The sequence below is a fragment of the Amborella trichopoda genome, chromosome 8, assembly GCF_054954075.1.
Source record: "Amborella trichopoda isolate Santa Cruz 75 chromosome 8, AtrichopodaSantaCruz75HAP2 v2.0, whole genome shotgun sequence".
Lineage (NCBI taxonomy): Eukaryota > Viridiplantae > Streptophyta > Magnoliopsida > Amborellales > Amborellaceae > Amborella > Amborella trichopoda.
In genome coordinates this window covers 38,585,849-38,591,858 of record NC_142343.1, presented here as the reverse complement: position 1 = coordinate 38,591,858, position 6,010 = coordinate 38,585,849, and positions in this window count along the sequence as shown.

Below are 6,010 nucleotides of genomic sequence, written 5' to 3'. Positions count from 1 at the left end.
ACTTGTGATTTGTGAAAGACTGGTTTACCCTTTGCCTCTGAAATTTTTAATCGTAAATTTTTAAGTCCAAACTCTTGAGTACTTTGTTTCCGGCTAACATGTCGAGAATATCATCATCGGGTTGAAGCGATTTTATTTGTTCCCTTACTATAGAGGTGCATTCCGTCCTTTTCTGGGGTCAACAACGAAACAAAAGTACGGCAATGCAAGAGCTCATACTTACTCGAATTAGCCCTTTTTAAGTCCTGAAGTAGTCGATTGAGCTCTTTGTGCCCTTTTGAGCTTAATTCGATTAGGGATTGTCTACAAAGAGATCATTTATCTTTTGTATATAGAGGTAACAATTATTCTTGTCCCTCAAATTTCAAAATAGGTGATGGTAAGAGTGTCATTGAATAGACACAAAATTAAAAAAAAAAAAAATTTGGATTTTGTGATTCACTTCAAACCATTCAATTTGACGTCTAATGAATTGGAATGGTTGTGACCTCTATGTACAAAAGATAAATAGTCTCTTTATAGACAATCTCATACAATATGCTGCTCTTTATAGTGTCCAAACACTTCTTACAAAGGGATGGAAAAAGAAATATTTACAAACAGCAAAAATTTCTTTCTCAAATTCTCCAATCTTCTTCATTAAAGTCAACCTTACAAAGAAAAAGAAAGACTTAGTAGTTCTGCAAATTTTGGTGTATCAATACAGTGGTAAATTTTATTCTGCAAAATGCTGTTGCATTTGAGACACTTTAGCAGTTGTAGAATGAGAAAGTATGCTATGATCCATAGGACACCTAGACAGAATGGTCATGAGTCTCAACACCGTCTTATTAATATATGGATGACGATGGAGAGAGTACGAGAACTATGGAACATCACTAGGCAAAGTGATGGGCCCCACTTTGTCTATAGTCATATGAGTCGCAGCTGTAGGCCCCACTTCTTTATAGTCACGTGCATCGCAGTATACTTTGACAAATTTTACTGCCTCCATGAAAATCGTTAAAGGGTGACTAAGACCGAGTAATCGGTCCTAGCCCGTGCTGATTACCGAGTCCAATGGCAACTCGGCCAATTAATACTCACTACTGTAGCGGGTTAAACAAATTATAAAAAGTCCATAAAGAATAGGAAATGCATGCTTAAGCAAATCCCTTCAAAATGATATTAAAAAAGTAATAAAAAAATATATTTTAAAAAATCAACTTCTGATCGAGGGTGTTTTGGTAATAATCTAAAAAAATGTAAAGATAAGTATCTACCGTCAAAACATTTTTCAATCTTTGTCAAAATGCTAAAAAATATATTCCAAATAAATTTATTTGTACATAAAAACAAGTCAACATCATTACTTTATTGGCCCATTTCCTCAACTGTAATGGGTTTTGGCCGACTGTAGTACCTTGTCCTTGAGATTTTTCAAGTTTCACCAATGGAATCATGCCAAATATTTGAACGTTACTTGCTTTGTGGTTCAGATTTTTGAAGTTGGTTATTTCAACCCTCTATGTTAGTCAATGTCCCCATTCCATATGTCATATTCATTTGATTTTCATATTTTACCATACCTTCTCACCATTCCATATTTTCTATTCATTTTGATATTAATATTAATATTTTACCATGCATCTTCTCATGTTGGACCATTACACCTTTTCAACATGTTTCCTTGCACGAGTTAAACAATTTTCATCTTAGAAGACAGAAAGACAAAACCCCCACTTTCCAAACTCAAGAAGAGGAAAAGATGCATTTTTTAGCATTTTTGGCTTCCATATTTTATTCAACTTCAGTTCCGTGATTAAGTTTTTATATTTAGCAAAGTGCACAGTCCATCCATGCGCACAAGATACACATCCCACTCCCAATTTACAATGGAAGCCGAGTCAATGAAATCTTTCTCTCTCTCTCTCTCTCTATATATATATATATATATATATGACACGGTTTCTATGAGTCTTCTTAAAAATCTGTTTTTTTAGATGGATTTTTGGATGTAATTTTTTTAAGATATATAATCTCTAACATGCAGATCATAAATATGAAAAAATAAATAAATTTTGAAAATTAAAATTTAGTTAGTTTCAATTGTTTCAATGGATGCTTTATAGCTCGGGGACAGCAAATGTCGAAATGTGGTCCCACACATGAAACAATTATATATACATACGGTGTGGTTTGTATACAGCCGAGGTTCTAAACCATCAAATTAGAGCCCGCCTTCAAATAGTGGCAAAGAATATAGTTTCAATATTGGAAATCTTTGATTAGCATTAAAATATATTTTTATCTTTAATTATAAAATTTAAACATTGAAAAATGGTGTAGATCGAGTAGATCTATAAATATTGATGGTCCAAAACTGCACTACAAGATCCACTATTTCCAAAACTTGAAATCCATTTTTTTCTCAAGTCCATGCATCTTGATGTTGAGATGATCAATTTGAGAATATTTGATCATCAAAACCACCTCTTCTAGTGAAATTTTTGAGGTAGGCTCTAATTTGATTGTTTAGAGCCTAAGCTCTATATAAACTTTTCCCATATATATATATATATATATATATATATATATATATATATATATATGAATCACAGTAAGAGTCTAAGCGATACGTATCTCTATGTATATATAGGCTATACGTATATAGAGAGGTAGGAGAGAGAGATTCTCAAGTTATAATCAAACATCATAATCGGTCTATCTTGCTAGTGATTAGATTATGATTCACCCATTCTAACTCGGGTAAATCTTGAGAGGGACGAGGCTATATTTGGGGGGAAAAAAATAGTAATAACATAATGAAAATTGTTTCATGCGGCGGCGGGGACTGTATTACTACATTTGTGGTCCCTAATGTACAAAGCATCCATCTTAAAGATTGGTGCAAATAGGTGGTCCATCTAAAAACAATTGAAACTAACAGTCCAAATCTTTTTTTAATAGAATTACTATTTTTAATTTCCAAAATTTATTTATTCATTCATATTCATGTTGTCCATGTTAGAGATTATATGTCTTTAAATTTTAGTCAAAAAATCCATCTCAAAAGTAAATTTTTACGATGTGACTCAATTCTACATGGACTCATAGAAACCTTGTCCATAACATAATATTGAAGAAAAACGTTTATGGGATTGTATACAATGAGACCATTTACTTTTGATACAAGGTGGTCAAAAGTACTTACAACCATTTGATGTGAAATTTGATAGCTTGAAATATCACAAAGTTCTAAAAAATTTCTTTTGGAGGTTGAATTTGGTCAATGGAATAATTATAGCTATCCAATTTCACATCCAATAGTCAAAGATTAATCTGACCACTTAATGCCAAAGGTAAATAGTTTCATTCTATATTTTCCCAAAGTTTATATAAAGTTGATATCTTAAATTGTAGAATGGAGGTGCATATGAGAACTCCACCGAAAAATGCTATTTTGACATCAAAAAATCATTTAATTGATCATCTAGATATCGAGATGTATTAATATAGGGAAAAAAAAAATATTCTACATCTTGCAACATATTATTTAGACCGTAAATTTACACGATTTTCATGCGTTTATATATCTGCTTGATTTGAACTATTTTTGGAGTTTAAAATTTTATAACTAGAGATGAAAAGAGATTCTTGAGCCATCCTAAAATTTTCGACAATACAATTGCATCTTATGACAAAGTTTAAACGTGCTCACTTTGATTGTTTAATAGGTTGCAAACTAATGCAAAACTCACCCATAGAGACATAGAGGGACTCAATTTCTTCTGGGCTTTTCATTCCACAGCCAACCTCCCGATTTGGTCTGACTCAGGCAGTTCTCAAAATGGGTTAGGCCAAGGCCAAAAAGTGTTTAAAAAAATAAAAATACATAAATAAAAGATATCGAAATGAAGAAAAAAAGTAATGGACAATTGATTACAAAAAATTTAGTTTTTGGAGGGAAATGATCGAAAAAAAAAGGAAAAATATAAAAATAAGTAATTCATGATCAAGAGACTCAAGACACTTTCTAATCTTTTGCCAAAATGATAAAAAACATGTACCAATTAATTTCTTAATTTTTTTAGTTTATTTAATTTATTTAAATTTTTGTAAGATCCCTAAGTTGGGCACCAAACTCGTGAACCACAGCTCGCCAGGGTGGCGAGCCTGAGTTACTGGGACAAGTTTGAGCCGGCTCACCCGAGTTATCAATCATTGCTCTTAGCCTTATTTATAAGGTACATATCAGTGGTGGAGGACATTATTTTGTTCCTTCAAAAAATGGCTTTCTTAAATATACAGTTCTTGAATTTTGGGGTCAAAATGCTCATGAATATGTAGTCATCCGGGTGCAACTTAGACCCAAAGAGATGAGGGCGAACTTGAAAAGCTTGATGTTTGTCTCTCAATTAGAGCTTGTGGCAGTTTAAATATGCACGCTTGAGCCATTTGTGGTTAAAAGCTTTATGCGCTCAAAACCGACCCGATTACGATCTATTTCGATCAAACTATGGACAAAGGGTGGCAATGGACCAAGACCCATCCAAATCTTGGACCCGAACACTATTAGAGTCTGGGTCCAGCCCTGACCCAACCTATGCTACGGACATGCTCTCTACTGTCAGCAGATAATTATAGAGTGGCCATTGTGAAATGCGGTTTATGTGGTCAAATTCTAGAAACATACTTAGGGTGTGGTTTGGTTAAAATTTACAGGCCTTCCTTTTATGTGGTCATATTCTAAGAAACATACAGAATTTACCTTAGGGTGTGGTCTGCATAGGTTTGCAACCCTACATTTTTAAAGTAAGGTGCACCACTAAATTTTATCATAGAATGTGATTTTGGTATAAAAATTCTTTAGAAGACCTCCATTTTCATCTCCAATTTTAAAATTGTAAACTCAAAAAATGGTTTAAATCAAATAGATCTATAAATACATGAAAATCTAAAAAATGGACAATCCAGAAAATATGTTACAAAATGTACTATTTTTTAGACCCAAAATCCTTTCTTTTAATATACATACATCTCGAGTTGATCAATTAGAGAACTTTCCAACCAAACTAATAAAATAAAAAGGAGAGAAAAGAATATCAATTGACAAACGATGCGATTACGTCGAGTCCACATCGAACTTTGGCCTAACATCATTAGGCCCAAGGGCAAAATCATAAAGGTAAAGATCTCCACTCTTTTCAGCCTTCAATTTGCAAAAAATTCCATCTTTATGTAGGGTCCATACATGTTTGGCCACAAGAATCACAATTTCTGTCCTGAATTTTAAGGGCTTCAAAAGTGTGACGGATATGCAATGTGACCCCCATCGAATTCAGACAAAAATGTTTTTATTTTATTTGTTTGTATTTTATAGCATTATTTATTTTTGACACAAAGAGATTATAATTACCTAAATCATTAATTGCAAAATTAGGCAGCTTAACCTGCGTAACATAGTTCAATAAATATTACTTTAAACTTTGTGCACATCAATGATACACCTTCCGGCCACTCAATTTCATATCTGACAACTGATAACTAAGGGAATTATTATTATCACACGTAGGTCAAGATATTTAAAGTTAAAAAGGGATCATACCCAAGGGAATAAATTCATATGACAAATCAATTTCAACCATGGATCTTTTCGCAACAGACGTTGGACATATCCATGATGCATCATGTGATGTGACATTCACCAAACTTGCAGAGTCATGAGATCCACCAAAGGGCACCTGCATCTTAGAAAGAACAAATCTAAACGTGGTTTGAGCGGTATTTTGAAAACCGGTTTCTTGGCTTTGAACCGCTTGAGCCGATATGGAACCGGTGGAGTAACTCTGTGTTTGCCCAGTTCCCACTAGATTTTCTATTCATTTATTTTCAATACAAAAGAACCCCAAAAATTTGGCAAAATAGGGTTGGAAATGATTGAACCGGCTCAGTCTGGCTCACTCCACTGGTTATGTTTTTAGATATTGGTTTTTGAATATTGGTAATAAGAATTTGCTTTACTAAAGTA